The sequence below is a fragment of the Pantherophis guttatus genome, chromosome 1, assembly GCF_059756535.1.
Source record: "Pantherophis guttatus breed Tessera chromosome 1, ASM5975653v1, whole genome shotgun sequence".
Classification (NCBI taxonomy): domain Eukaryota; kingdom Metazoa; phylum Chordata; class Lepidosauria; order Squamata; family Colubridae; genus Pantherophis; species Pantherophis guttatus.
The window spans coordinates 140480183-140495270 of record NC_142063.1 but is presented as its reverse complement, the minus strand read 5'-3'; positions in this window follow the sequence as shown (position 1 = coordinate 140495270).

Genomic DNA, 15088 nt, shown 5'->3' with positions numbered 1-15088 from the left:
AACTTGAGAAACCTCTTGCTATGGAAAAGGTGGTGCTATCTTAAAGCTGCCCCCCCCCCCGAAAAAACAAGCACCACCCTGATTATATGGACCTAGACTGAACATGGGTTCATACGGCCCTGAAGAACCTACAGTAGTTCTGCCAATGGGCCTGGGGAACTCAGAGTGGGATGGAACCTATCAAATGGCTCATTTGATTGTGTATTATCACCGGGGTGGTGGTGGTAGTGGGTTATTATTTTTTATTCTTTTATATTGGGTTTGTATTGTTTGTAAGGCACCCAGAGTCATGGAGAATGAGTATAAATCAAATAAATAAATAATAAACAAAAAACAAACAAGTAAGTAAGTTGGATTGGGTTGGGTTGAAATCAAATATCAAACAAACAAACAAACAAACAAACAAACAAACAAACAAACAAACAAGAGCCTTGGTGGCGCAGCAGACTAAAGTGCTGTTAAGTAGCACCAGCTTCCTGCAATTACTGCAAGTTCAAATCTCACCAGGCTCAAGGTTGACTCAGCCTTCCATCCTTTCGAGGTAGGTAAAATGTGGACCCGGATTGTGGGGGCAATAAGCTGACTTTGTATAAAAGAGAACACTGCTTGGGGGGGGGGGCGAAAGCCCTATTAAGCAGGTATATACAAAAGTATGAAGGCTATTGCTTAACGCATTGTAAGCCGCCCTGAGTCTCCGGAGAAGGGCGGCATATAAATTGAACTAAATAAATAAATAAATAAATAAATAAATAAATAAATAAATAAATAAATAAATAAAGTAACCAAGTGATTAAGTTGGATTGGGTTGAAATATCAAGCAACTACCTGGACATCAGTTCCTGATGCTCTGAGATTATATAGGAGCTATGAGTGGGTGCTATAGGGATTGAAGATATAAGGCCCTAAACTATTTTTTGCTATCAGCAATTGGAAATTTATTTCTTTATTAAACTTTAGATGTTAGGTTTGCAAAGCACCCAGTTGAAATAGCTTTCTTTAGGTATGATGATATTTCAAAAGAGGAAAACTATATTGGAAATGGAATGGCATTCTTATCATAATTCTGTATATGTCTTCTTAGAAGTGAACACCATTGAGTTCAGTGGAGGTCCATTTCAGAATTTAGTCTGAGTTAGTCCCAGATAAACATGCATGCTAGAAAAAAATTACCCACTCTCTATTTGATACTGTAATTTTCCCAGCTTTGGGCTCTTTCTGTATCCTAGGATATCAGCTCTCAGAACTCTTAGGCACAATGACCATTAGGAAAGGCTACCATAAAAAAAAAAAATCTCTAAATGGCTGTGCTTTGTGTGAGTTCCAGAACACTTCTTCTGAATCATTTTCGAGATGTGTACAGCCTTACTAAATATGGCAATAAAAGGAATGGTAGGCAACGAAACACGTCACACATCCATACCCATTAGCCTGCAAACAAAATGCAGATGTTTCATTTCCTACCATCGGGGCTCAAGTTGAGGATGGATTTTGCAAAAATGACATTGCAAAGTCGGGGTTGAGGGAGCAGAGGGAAGTCAGGAATGTCAACCAGTTGGCTTCTGGCTTCTGCTAGCCTCACAGTCATATCAAATAAGTTCTTGTCCTGACAAATAAGGCATCTTGCCACATAGAGAGTCATGGAAGGGTTACAGAGGAGGAGGAGGAGGAGGAGGAGGAGGAGGAGGAGGAGGAGGAGGAGGAGGAGGAGGAGGAGGAGGATAAAGAGAAGGAGAAGAAGGAGAAGAAGGAGGGCATTTTGGCAGCCTCCAAAAAAAAGTGTTGCCAGAGATGTCATACAGCAACTATAATATATTTCTCTTATTTAAACACAGACATTAATTCATGACCTATGAGTAGTTTTATCTTAGTGGAATTCAGAGTGAAGTTTGCATAGACTCAAGGAAATCTTATTCAAATAAATGATTTGTGTTAGCCGGAATATCTGTTGTTATGGAGTTGCTATGGGGATTTATGTAATTGGCTTTTAGGTTGCTATGGTACCTAGCATTTAAAAATACATTTTTTTTAATGCTCATCAAGGTCCCTCCCCCCATCATCATCCCAGTTTTTATTAACCCCCCCCCCCTTTATCGGATCTGTTGTTTTTCAGCTACTTGTTCCCAAACCTACTGGCAGCCGTTCTGTTTGGTCCAGAAATTGTGACATAAATTATTATTCATAATAATCTCATTCCCCCCCCCCACAACGTTGCATAACAGGCAGTGCTCAAAAGCAATGCAAATGCCATCTCTCAAGAATGGGAAAAGACAGAATCTGGAAAGAGATGGGTTGAAGAAAAGACAGGCAATTTTCAAAAAGGAACATATGCTGTTCTTGAGAGAGAGAACTGGAAGAGCTCATCAGGTGTAAAACTGAAGCAGGACAATAGATATTTGCCATGCCATAAAAATGAATGCGGATGACATTCTTTGGCTGAAAGTCAGAATTTTCTAAACATATTCTGATTGTTCTAGGACTATTCAATCTTAAAACACAGGGAAAACATTCCGCATATTCTGAAGGCTATGCAGAATGCTCTCGTTTGCTCATTTTGTTCAATACGCCTTAGTCAAGTATAGGCAAAGCTTTGTTGGTAGAAGGACTGCATGCCCAGAAGAGAACTACAGGTAGTCCTTGACTTACGACCACAATTGTGCCCAAAATTTTAAGTGAGGCATTTGTTCAGTGAGCTGTGACCCATTTTACGACTTCTCTTGCCCCAGTTATTAAGTGAATCACGGCAGTTGATAAATCTGACTTCCCCATTGACTCTGCTTGTCAGAAAGTTGCCAAAGCTGATCACGTTGGGACACAGCAACGGTCATAAATATGAACCAGTTGCTGAGTATCTGAGTTTTCATCACGTGATCATGGGGATGCTACAAAGGTAGAAACTGTGAAAAATGGTCACAAATCTTTTTTTTTCCAGTGCCGTTGTAAAATGGTCACTCAACAAACTGTTGTAAGTTGAGGATTACCTGTAATCAGAATAGCTGGATAGAAAAGCCCTCAGGGTGCATATTCACTATGGTCTGTTCTGGTCCCTGTCTGGCAAATGTGGGGCTTGGTTTACTGCACAGTCAATAACTGGTCCATGTTGGGAGAGTAAAAGAACAATATGTCAATCCAGATCTGAGAGCAAATTCTAGAATTTGTCCCTAAAGACTAAACTGAAGCTTTATCCACATGGTTCATCAAGACAGAAGTATTACCTGGGAAGCAGATTTTTTTTAAAAAGCAGTCCAAAATATAAAGGTTTAGAAGATTTGGGTATGTGGAATCAGACAACCAGCAATTAATCATGCGATTTCTAGTTTCAAATGGCTGGGGCTGAAGATGTATAAATCAAGGTCTCTTTAATTCTACTAGAGAAGTGAAGACATTAATGCAAACTTCAATCAGACTTCCCTGCAGAAGAGACTTATTTCATAAATGCATATGTCTGGTCATTCTTCCCATCCACATAACATTTTATGAGCTGATTTAGGATTCAGAAGTAAAGAGGTGGCATCCAATTTACCATATTTTTTGGACTATAAAACACACTGGAGTATAAGATGCACCAAGAGTTCGAAGAGGTAAACAAGAAAAAAAAAAAAGGGTTTTGCCCTCCCCAGCCTCCAGGAGCACTCTGCAGGCCTCCAAAACCCTCTGCGCATCCCGTTTGTGTGAAAAATGGGCCTGTTTTTGGAGAAAATGGGACATGCGGTACTTGATTTCAGGAGGCCAAAAATGGCTGTGTTTGGTGTATAAGATGCTCCAACATTTCTACCCTCTTTTGTGTGTGTGTGTGGGGGGGGATGATTCTTATACTCTGAAAAGTACAGTAATTTTCCATATTGATTTTTTTTTCCTTTAGGGGAAATGTAAAGGTTTTAGAATTCAGTCCTTTTATCATTCATTTTTTAAGGCATACTGAAGGGATTGGGATAATTTGGAACGTCTTTTTCTACCTGTGACACCTAAATATATTTTTAGCCAACAAATAATATTTATCATTTTGTAAAAACTTACATAGTTCTCATGAAATCGAATTAAATTATTAAATGAAATTGGATCTCCAGCCAACGGTGGACTTTGCTGAAAGACAGATCTGGCCTGATGCTCAACTCACTCAGTGGGTTGTAATTTCAGAATAAATTCTTGTACTTATTAAAGTCAGGACAAACTACTGCATTTGTGTTGATAGGGAACACAACTGGTACAGCACAGTTCGTACATTTGGAACAGCCTTATCGCAAGAAGACATTGGAACAGGACTGCAACCATTTCAGCTGCCAAAACTGTATTCTAATCAGGAAAAGCATGGCAATTTAGATCAGTTGCAAGTTGGTTTTTTTTTTAAATATATATATAAAAAGCAGCTTCAGAAATCAACACATTGATGAATTAATGAAATAAGGATCAAGGCAGTGAAGTGAACAAAACTTCATTATAAGGTACACAACATTCTTTAGATGTTTAAAGATTGAAAGAAAGTGTCCACAGCCAATTACCCCATACTCTTTATCCCTACTTCACTTATTCAAGAAAAATCCCATCATCTTTCTTTAAGAATGTACACAGGTCCAGAAGAAAACAAGACAGCCACTTTTCCATCCAGGTTCTGGAGATATGCATCAGGTCAGTATTTTTAATACAAAATCTAATTCTGGATGATTGATAGTTTCAGGCATGGTTGATTCCCCCTCCCCCCAAGTTTCATTTGCAACATTAGCATAATTAAATTACAAATGGGAAAAATAGCAAGGACAGCTAGAAGCCTCTTTTTCTTTCCTTGCGTCTGAATTTTGGTCACATGACCATGGGAATGATGCAACAGTTGTAAGTGTGAAAAACGGTCAGAAGCCACTTTTTTCAGTGCCGTTGTAACTTTGAATGGTCACTAAATGAACCGCTGAGGACTACCTGTGTTTTAGAAATCCCTGCTCAGCTTGAGAGCTGAGCATTGCAATGTATGATAGATCCAGTGTAAGTGGGCAAAGCTCTGGAATAAATATAAATAGATGAGGACATTTAGATTAGTTGTTATTGTATATAGAGTTGTTATAAACATATTGCCATGTCACGAAACTGTCTCAGACCTCTTTCTGAATACTTGCAGGAGGTTGAGCGGATAGGAAAAGGGGCATAGGGAAAGCTTTGGGTGAACCTTTCACATGTCATGTTCTACCTTGTTTTTAGCTTTCACATAGCAAGTTAAGAGTTCTACAATTGGGGTGAAGATGTTCTCTCATGTTATCGGAATTACAGTTTGCAATAACCCTTCCTGCTGCAAGGAATGTATCCTGTGGGTCTCTAGGCTTTAAGACAGACTAGAAGATTAATTTCTTTTTCTTTTGTGAAAATCCAGACCTCTGTCTTTTCCCACTGAGTCCAGGTTGAAAACCGAGACAGTGTTGAATGTCCTCAAAAGTACTGGACTTCTATAAAAAAAAAAAAATTGGTTGTGAAACTATCTTGATGCGGAAAACAGTGTCTTCAGGTGGATTGCAAGGATCAGGTGAGCTCATCAAGCCAAGGGCTATTATATATAGAAGAGAAAATGAAGATATGCAAAGGTCAAACATTTCAACATGAACTTAATTTAGCTTTTTATTCTCTTAGGATGCTTCTTACCGGCCTGGGAGAATCCAATAGGGATTTTCTTTCAAATACACAAGAAGAGATGGTGACTGATTGCCTGCCAAATGTATGGATTGTCACAGTGACAGTTTCTAAGAGATTTCTCCCAAGGGACCACACCATTAGTTGCTTAAGCAGGAACAGAATCTGATTTTTTTCATTTAAGGAGGAACAGAACTGTTGCCCTCGCTTTCACCCCCCCTCTCTCTCCCTCCCTCCCTCCCTCCTTCCCTCCTTCCCTCTCTCTCTCTCTCTCTGTGAAAGGCCACATAATGGCAGACAAGATATTCTGATAGACTGCTGCATTACAGTTGTGGTAATTAATATCTCTCTTCATACTAAATTGCACAGAATCAGCATTGTGAAACTTCATGAAACTTCATGTCTTTCCTTGTGAGAAAGAATCTTCATCAGTGACTTCTCAGAACTCAGGAATTTTTGACTTTCTAGAATGATGAAACAGTAAAATTTATTTACTTGAGGAGCTGTAGGGAACATTTCAAGAATGATATCGAGAATATCCAGGGTTAAGTAAGCTAGTGTCATGGCCCTATTGGAGCCTGGTTTAAAGGAGGAGGAGGAGGAGGAATTGGAACTGGGACCGTCCGACAGGCATGTAACATCTCCCTTGATGTGTTTGGAGAGGCCAGGGGCTGAGGACAACGCTGTCCCAGACCCCTCAGGCATTGGGGTAAGTGGTCAACCAGATGGAGAATTGCATGCCTTCACAGACACATGGATGGATCAGCTGCTGACAGGCAGTGGTGCTAATAGGCAGCAGATCTCCTCCACTCGATCCAAGGGTACGGAGTGCAGCGCGTAGGCAAGCTCAGAGCAGGCTGTGAGGCTACCCTACCCTTCCTCACAAGGAACACTGGAGTGGGGTGACTTAAAGAGAAGCCGTGGGGAGTTAGTCTTCACCAGGAACAATTGTTTGTTGTATCTTACACACCCTTGGCTTTGATTCATGCCTGTTGCCATTTGCCTTGTCTTGCTTTAAAGACTGTTTTTCACTTTTTGTCTTGGACCTTGCCCTTGCCCTTGTCCTGTGGACTGCTTTGGCTCTTTGCTTCGCTTTGCCTTTAGAACTGCCTCTTGCCTCTTACCTTGTCTTGGCCCTGAGGCCTGCCATTTGTTTTGTGCCTGGACTCTGCCTTGTGGACTCGCTTAGCAGCGTGGACTGGACTTGGAACCCTGGACCTTGCCCTGTGTGCATGCTCCTACTCTGTGGACTTTATTTGAACTATAGGGACTGTTTTTTGGGAGACTGAGGGTGAATGCCTTCAGGGTAGTGTGGGGGTAAAAGATGAGGTCCACACATGAAGGTTCAAATTAACTGATTTATTGCTAAAAGCATATGCACAGAAAACTTCTCAACTAACAGTGAGCACTTGGTTAGAATTAAATAACGGTCAATTGCACTCAAGGGGGTGGGGTTGGACCTAGTTCACTTGTGGCTATGTATAGCTTCTAGGCTGATTCCTCTTTTCACTCCTCCCCCAGATTCTGCCATTCCTTCTCCTACAATTTTCCATGTTAGCTTGGCTGGTTTCCTACATTCATATACTGGATCTCCATTCAATAGGATGAGATTTTCCAGTATGTCTACAAGTGATTTGGGCATTGTTTGGGGGAATAGCAAATCCCCCAGCAAATACTGCAAATCCACAGTTTTTTGTTTTTTTAAAAAAATTTGATTTATATGCCGCCCTTCTCCGGAGACTCAGGCGGCTTACAATGCATTAAGCAATAGCCTTCATCCTTTTGTATATTTTTATACAAAGTCAGCTTATTGCCCCCACAAACTGGGTCCTCAATTTACCTACCTTAGAAAGGATGGAAGGCTGAGTCAACCTTGAGCCTTGGAGAGATTCGAACCAGCAGTAATTGCAGGCAGCTGTGTTAATAACAGGGTGCTTAGACCACTGTACTATCAAGGCTCTATGTTCACAAACATCTGTCATTTTCACAAGCAAATGAGATACTGTTATTTGAAGAAAAAAAAAGCACTCAGTTTCAGAAAGCATTCAAGTAAACATTCTAGTACAAAAGGTACAATAGACTGTTTTGGGGAAGGAAAATAGGGAAAGAAAATCTTATTGTTCACATTACTGAAGAGTAAAATGGAAGAATTAATAAATTTGCCCCTAGCATGCCCCTAGAGAAACATTTTAATTGTAATAATCCTGATGTAAAGATAGATATTCCGGGCAGAACTATGTTTGAACCAGAGCCAACACATCTGGCTTGTTTCATAACAGTTACCATATGCCCTCCTTTACAGAAGGCAATCCTTCTTTCAAATAGGCCATTACAAGATTCAGTTCAGCTCCAATTCTGTTAATGAATAATAAGCAATAATGTGGGAAGAAAGCTGTTAAGAACCCTGAGGAATGATGGACCCAAATTTCATGCATTGTAAAACAACAAAAATAATAATAAAAAAACCCCTTGAAATGTTAACTTTGTCAGAAAAAATGCAGATGAGCCTGAAAGGAAATGTTGAAAGTCTATGTCCGTGATGGCAAACCTATGGCACACATGCCAGAGGTGGCATGCAGAGCCATCTCTGTGGGCACACGTGCCATCGCCAGCTGCTCTTCGTGCATGCCGTAGCCCGGAAACCCAAAGACCAGCTGGCTGGTGCACATGCACATGCCAGAAACCCAAAGACTAGGTGGCCGATGCACACGAAGACCAGCTAGCCAGTGCATGCATGCGCACCAGCCACCTGGTTTTCGAGTTTCTGGGGCTCCGGCTCCATGCGTGTTCCGGTTTGGGACTTGGTGCCGAAAAGGTTCACCATCACTGGCCTATGTCTATGTCCAGCTTTTGTCATTTCCTACCCTGTTATCTCATGCAGATATGGGAAGACACAGATTCTTCCATCTGGAAAGCTATTATATCTATGCTTGTTATACAATACTGTACATCCTGCTTCCATTCATCTCAACTGTGGGGAAAAGGACCCTATACTATTTCAAAATTGCCTGGCATTGCTGTAGATTCCCCTGCAGTTGTTTCTGGGGGAAGGAAGGACATTCGATCTTGCAGATCCATAGCCAATTTCAGCATACAGCATAGAGCTGTGGTGACGCAGTGGTGAGAATGCAGTATTGCAGGCTAATTCTACCCACAGCCCGCAGTTCGATCCTGACCGGTTCAAGTTGATTCAGCCTTCCATCTTTCCGCGGTTGGTAAAGTGAGAACCCAGTTTATTGGGGGCAATATGGTGAATCTGTAAACTGCTTAGAGAGGGCTGTAAAGCACTGTGAAGTGTATATAAGTCTAAGTGCTATTGCACTTAGTGCTATATGTTTTGCATATTTTTTGTCCCTTCCAGGGTTGGAAGTGGATTCTGACATTAGATAAGTACCAGTTAAATTGCCGGGAAGAAACATATAAGATCAGAGCAATAACAGAAGTCTATTTTCAGCAGCCAAATTCTCTTTCTGCACTCAGAGACTGAGATCTGAACTTCTTAAGACCCCTTGATTATCATCCCAGTGGCCACAGAATTCTGCCTAGAGGGTCTTTGATGCCTTTATAACTCCTTTAAATCTCTACTCTATTATGATTACTGTCATTCCTCCTAATGCACACAAGTCATTTTTAACTTCATTTGTTGTAACCTTCCCGCAGAAATTTTTATTTGTGAAAATAGTTTGAAGTGTTCTAAATTAATCGGTAAAATAATAGAATCTGGGCTTCTGATTGGCATTTGATCTTCACTGAGTCAGCGGCTGATGGGTTGTCCTGCAAATACGTTAGAATGGACTCTTATTTGTAAGATGTTATTTGCAAAGCCAGTCTACCAAAATGTCAAGGATTAAAGAGGTAAAGCAATATTGTTTGGAGAAAGTGGAAATACCTGTCATTCTTCCCTTTTTTTCATCTGTGCGCCAATGTGCACATGTGTCACAGTTAAATGCGTTGGCATTTTACGGCAGACTTTCCTAATAAATCTGCTACAAGAAAGCTATAGTGTATGTGTTTTCATAGCTATTCCAAACATAGCCATACACATAAAATGTACGAAAATGAATTCTTCCAGATAATAGGAATTTCCCTGTAAGGAAAATGCTCTTCTGTTCTTCTAAATATCAGTTTTGCCTGATATAAAAGAAATTATGTGGTACAGGTAGTCCTCAACTTACAACTTCAATTGAACCCAAAAGTTAGGCTGCTAAGTGAGATATTTGTTCCGTGAGCTTTGACCATTTTTTACGACTTTTCTCATCACATTTGTTAATTGAATCACTGTAGTTCTTAAATTAGTAACATGGTTGTTAAGTGAATCTGGCCTCCCCATGGACTTTGCTTGTCAGAAGGTCGCAAAAGCAGATCACGTGCACTGCACTGCAACCGTCACAATTGTGAGTCAGTTGTCAAGCATCCAAATATGAATCACATGACATGACCACGGGGATGTTGCAATAGTCATAAGTGTGAAAAATGGTCCTAAGTAACTTTTTCAGTGCTGTTGTAACTTTGAACGGTCACTAAATGAACTGTTGTAAGTCGAGGACTACCTGTAATGGGGTTGATATCTAACTTTTTTAACTTCTTACTGTTCTGATTGGCTGGGAAGAGATTTAAAAAGTGGGCATTTATCAAACAGAACTTTCTGATCTTAGCCTCCTTCATGGCTGAGTCTTTCTGAACTGAAGTCCATTGATAGACAGTACATTAGACCATGACTGACCCCACGTTATGGGGATAGAAGTACAATACCTTGGGAAGGATGGAGAAGAGCCTGATCTAAGCAGGTCATTCTTGACTTACAATAGTTCATTTAATGACTGTTCGAAGTTACAATGGCACTGAAAAAAGTGACTTATGACCAGTGGTGGGAACCTGATGGTTTAACAACCAGTTTGGTGAGCGTGTGTGCCTAAGGTGCTTGCATGCAGCGCTGAAAATGGAACATTTAGAAGCTCAGCTGCTTACCTTCCAAGTCAACAACAGTAAGGAGAACAGCAAGGGGGTGGGGAATCAGCTGTGCTGTGCAATTGAGATGAGCTAGAAAGCAGGAAATAAAGGACAGGATAGGGCAGGGGCAGGTAGGCAGTGCCAGCTGATCATCGGAGATACCGGTTCGCCTGAACTGGTGTGAACCGGCTGAATTCCACCTCTGCTTATGACCATTGCAGTATCCCCATGGTGATGTGATCAAAATTCAGATGCATGGCAACTGACTTATATTTATGTCAATTGACAAGTGTCCTGGGGATCATATGATCCTCTTTTGCAACCTTCTGATAAGCAAAGTCAAGGGGGAAGCCAGATTCACTTAACAACCGTGTTACTAACTTAACAATTGCAGTGATTCAATTAGCAACTGTGGCAAAAAAGGCTGTAAAATGGGGCTAAACTCACTTAACAAATGTCTCCCTTAACAACAGAAATTTCGGGCTCAATTATGGTCAAAGAGTATCCATATAGAGGATTGTACACTAGCCAATGTTGTGAGGTATAAATTAAATCCTTTATAAGGGCTTAAGATCAGATCTCTGTAATTTGTTTAGGAATGACACTCCCTGTATTGTTTACTTTGCTGTTCTGGTACTTATGCCTGCCAGGCCTGTTTCTTCCAAGTTCAGTAGAGATCAAATGTATTATTACCAAGTGTTATCAATCCCCACGGAAACAGAGTGATGCATTATTGAAAGCTAATTAAAAAACAGGCGCTTGAGGCCCTCCATTAGCATTTCACAGCAAACACAACTGTTCTCCCAAACATCTTTGTGGTTTTTCTGCTCCCTGTTTTGAATAACTCAGACATTTACTTAGGAAGCTCTTTTAAGAAGCCTCTTTGGTACCATTGACCTTATCATTAGAACAATTCCATTATTCCATTTTTCCCTATGTTAAATGAAAGATTGCTGAAATTCACCCCATGAAAATTTTAAGAACAGATAACAAGCATTTTACTCTTGGCAGTAAAAATTATAAACAGCAAGATAAATGGCATAAATGCTGGCTACGTGGAGGTTCTCTGGAGCTATTGGCAGAGTTGTCCATCATTCTCTCTACATATATACAAGATTGTTGTTCATTTGGTACTTTTAAAAAGTATTTTGTTCTCCATTTCTAGATTGTAGATAACAATTTTGTTGATGGCAGTCTAAAATGTTCCTGTATTTCCATGTAACTACATTGTCTGAAATGAGCTTGTAGTCTTTAAGGCCAGGATAAAATCTTGTTATATTAGAGCAGTATTTTCCAAGTTATGTTTGAGAAAAGCTTAAGATTCGTCAGAAGCTCAGTGAAGGGGTCCTTAATTGAAGAATGGGTAATGATGGACAACCTTCCTCAACATACATTTTATCTGTCCATATCAAGTGCAGGAAATCAGGAGTCCAGGCAATTCTAATGAATACATATATTTATTGTATGCTAAAGTTCTCTGCAAGAATCTGACTAATGGTCAAAGCCAGTTAGTGGTAGATAAGAGTCAGGGAGATTCAAGGTGGGCTGGACTTATATCTTTTGTGGACATGAAGGGACTCAGGACTGATGATGTATTTGACTCCTCCCTCAAGCTCAGCCTGTCATCTCTTACAGCAGAACAGTGGTGAGTTGCCCCCGGTTCACACCGGTTCTATAGAACCGGTAGTAAAACTGGAGGGAGGCTCTGCCCACTGATCCCAATGTCATCAGAACGCTTCTGCGCATGCGCAGAAGAGCGCGCACACGCAGCCCTGTTGCAAACCGGTAGTAAAGGTAAGTAGAACCCACTCCTGCAGCAGAGGTGTCAAACTCAAGGCCCGCGGGCCGGATCCGGCCCGTGGGGTGCTTAGATCTGGCCCATGGGGCCATCCTGGAAACAGGGAAGGACCAGCCCGCAGTGCCTCTGCCAGCAAAAACAGAGCTCAGGAGGGCTCCATGTGTTCCTTGTGAGCTCCGTTTTCACTGGCAGAGGGTTACAGGAGGCCGTCACAGCTGGAAATGTAGCTCAGGAGCCTGTTTTCGCTGGCAGAGTGCTTGGGCCACCACAGGCGCCCCTGACACAAGTGATGTTGAACTGGCCACGGCCACCCTCACCATACCCATCCTATTTCCAAGAGGTCAAACACAACCCGGATGCAGCCCTTAATGAAATTGAGTTTGACACCCCTGTTTTACAGTCTATTGCTGATCATTTGCAAAGTGTAGGAAATGCTAAGTGAATGTAGGGAAGATCAATGATACTTATACAGAACATTGCAAAAGAATCCAGATCTTCTTCAGTGTCAGGAGAAGATCACCCGCTGCTCTCCATAAGTTTGGGACTGCCCTATCCAAAATCCCTTGGCTATGTAGACTAGAACTGATGGGAGCCTAAAACTTCCACAGATTCAGCTCTGTTCTAGGTCATGTAAGCCTAACAGCAATATTAGCCTTTCAAAAAGTATGGCTGATGAGAAGTGGTGGGTTGCCCCCAGTTTGGATCAGTTTGCAAGAACTGGTAGTAAAACTAGCGGGAGGCTCCGCCCACTGACCCTGACATCATCAGGAAGCTTTTGTGCACGTGCGTGGCCCGGTTGCGAACCGGTAGTAAAGGTAAGTAGAACCCACCCCTGCTGATGAGCCCATGTATAAAGAAGTCCCCAATATATGTTTTAAGGATCTTGAAAAGTATACTAAAGGTTTTTGAAAAGCTGGTATGAAAGGTGAACATGCTTTTTATATTTTAGCAACTGTAGCTGGTTGCAAAACAGACATCAGGTTACATGTCAAGATTTCATTTTAGTCACAATGCCAGGCCATGCCAGTCCTTTCATCTTTGACTATGACATTATTGTGATTGAAACCTAAACCTAAAAATAAATGTCTTTTTGCACCTTGAAGATTTGTGACGCTTTTTATCCCAATTGAGACAATTGGCTTTTTTTAGTGCTGGTGATGGATGAAGTTTCATTTGGACAGCCAGAATGGCTCCTAACAATGTTACTGTTGTAGACTGCCTGACAACTATCATTTCTGCTGTCAGAAGACTTTGAAAGTCACGCAGCTGGGCATTATTCAGTTGTACCCAGGAGCAGTTTTGAAACATAATTTTATCTATTGTTACATTTCTATTCAGACTCCTTTTTCTAAATGCCACACAGAGACCCTTAGACGATCTCATTTGGAGTCAGCAACAGAAAACACCATGGAACTCTTTCTATGTTAAAAGTATTTTCAAAGCATTTTTCAGTTTAAAAATTTCACGTATGGCAGATTAATTCAAACACCCCTCCCCCTCATTTGTATTGATGATGTTACCTAGTTGGGTAATGAAATGTCTGCAGGCAAACAACCAAGCTCAGAGAGCACTAAGAACTCTCAACAACTCACTTGCCAAATATAAACATGCGAACAATGGGCACTTGGGCAAATCTTAGGTCTACCGGAACTGGTTTGCAAAAATCTTGTTCAGTATGACAGGCCAAAAGGAGATTTCATCATTTCTAATTTTTTGTTCCCATCAAGCACTATCCAGATTTTTGCAGTTCAGATATAAGAGCTCGAAAAGGCATGAAAAACGTTCCCTAAAACAGCCAGATAAAGACTACAGGGAAACTATTCAGACATAAGAATTGCGTCATGGTGAGATGGGCAGCAAAAAAATTAATAATAAATTATAAAATCAGTAGCAAAATGCATCCTCAAATAGTTTACCCTACTGGATAAGTTAGCAGGCCTGTTTCTGCACAATTTTTTTTATTATTATTATAGCCACCCCCTTAAAAACAATTCAGGGTGATGTACAATTAAACAACAACAAAAAAGATCAAAGCAAGCCATCCTAAAAAAAATGTAATAAAATACACACAACAAATTCCATCAATAAAGCAATTAAAAAAAAAAGTTCTTATGCAGAAACTCAAATCATCCTGTTCCAATATGAGGGTCAGGATGAAGCTTTAAAGGTAGCCCCGGATTGAATGTATAATATGTTCCTATGGCATTACCATGGTGATTTCAATTTTTTGTTTATCCGTGTCAAAATCATTGCAATTAAAATAAGGCATACTATATGACATAAAATTTAAAATATAAAATACAAGTTTAAAATATGTACAGATTAAATAGATCTTGCCCAGAAACTAGCAACATTAATTGTGTTCTATTGTGCTGCCATGAGGTCCTCAAGTATACACTGTGATGGGAGCACAAAGGACAGGTATCGGGGTGAAATCCAGCAGGTTCTGACAGGTTCTGGAGAACTGGTAGCAGAAATTTTGAGTAGTTTGGAGAACCGGCAAACACCACCTCTGGCTGGCCCCAGAGTGGGGTTGGAATGGAATTTTTGCAATATCCTTCCCCCAGGAGTGGGAAGGGAATGGGAATTTTGCAGTATCCTTCTCCTGGAGTGGGGTGGGAATGGAGATTTTGCAGTATCCTTACCCTTCTACACCCACCAAGCCACGCTCACCAAGCCACACCACACCACACCACATCACACCCACCAAGCCATGCCCACAGAACCGGTAGT